Here is a 1,185-nt window from a genome sequence, read left to right on the forward strand (position 1 = left end):
TCTCTCTCCTCTGTTGACTATATTGCACACTGTGTAAATTCCATATGCCAGGGACGTCAAGAATAAAAAGGTCATGTGAAGGCGGGGAGTAGGTTGGAGAGGACCCGGAAAAAAAGGACCTGCAATAAGGAGACAGTTTATAAAGATATAAGCCACGATTTCTGATATCTTCCAACCAGAAGGTAAATAGTCCAAAGAATGCTACATCAGTCTTGGATCAATGAGCCATGTTTTACAACAAGAAAAACAATGCATTTCCATTTTCCAGGTACCTCTTTGCTCTTTCTGTCTTGGGGCTACCTGTGAGGTGGCGAAGTCGCCAACTGCTTACTAATGGACCCTTCAGGACTGAGACTAAAAGCCACCCCCTAAGCAGTGCTTTTTAAATCTCATTTGTGAACCCAGTTAACAATTGAGATTAGCATCCTTATTTTAATGAGTGGCTGGTTCCCAGTCTGTTATTTTACACTTCGACACTAGATGTCAGAGAAAGACTTAGCTTTCTCATTTGCAGGTCTCACACCACTTTAGCAGAAAAGAAGGCTGCCTTGTTGAGAGAAATCAGGTATTGAAAACTGGCAAATTTCCAACCGTGAGCCACTAGGGACACCAGGGTTCTTATGCCAAAACATCACTACTCTGTTCATGCCCCATTAGATATACCCTTGATGCTGTTAAATCCCATTTATGGAATGGGTTAGATCAAGGTCACTTCAGAGAAATAGATTTTTGGGGAGAGGAAAAATGAGACTCACCAATTTACTCTTTCAACCTTATTATAAAAGATATTCAATTTTATTTAGAAAAAAAGAGAGACTGTTGCTATAATATGGTCATGTTCTTATAATCTTTTATATTAGTGAATTAGGAAATAGTCAAACTGATTAAAAATTATACAGATGTCTCATAAGATCATTCCAATACTCTGCAGTAGTTCTTTTCATTTTGTAAAAATGGCATTTGTTTCAAATGATATTAAGTAAAAATGTGATTTTACTGCAGAATAACTAAATCTTGACCTGCTTTAGTTATACTGATAGATTCTCAAGGCTCTCAGCCCTTTAATAGGCTTTCTAATGTAATAAAAACCTATGTGCTTTTCATTACTATGGATGGCACATTCGAAAAATTCTTTCCCCCATTCCTCCTTCCCTTCCTCTATCCTCCCTCCCTCCCTCCCTCCCC

The sequence above is a fragment of the Pteropus alecto genome, unplaced genomic scaffold (genome assembly GCF_000325575.1).
Source record: "Pteropus alecto unplaced genomic scaffold, ASM32557v1 scaffold103, whole genome shotgun sequence".
Taxonomy (NCBI): domain Eukaryota; kingdom Metazoa; phylum Chordata; class Mammalia; order Chiroptera; family Pteropodidae; genus Pteropus; species Pteropus alecto.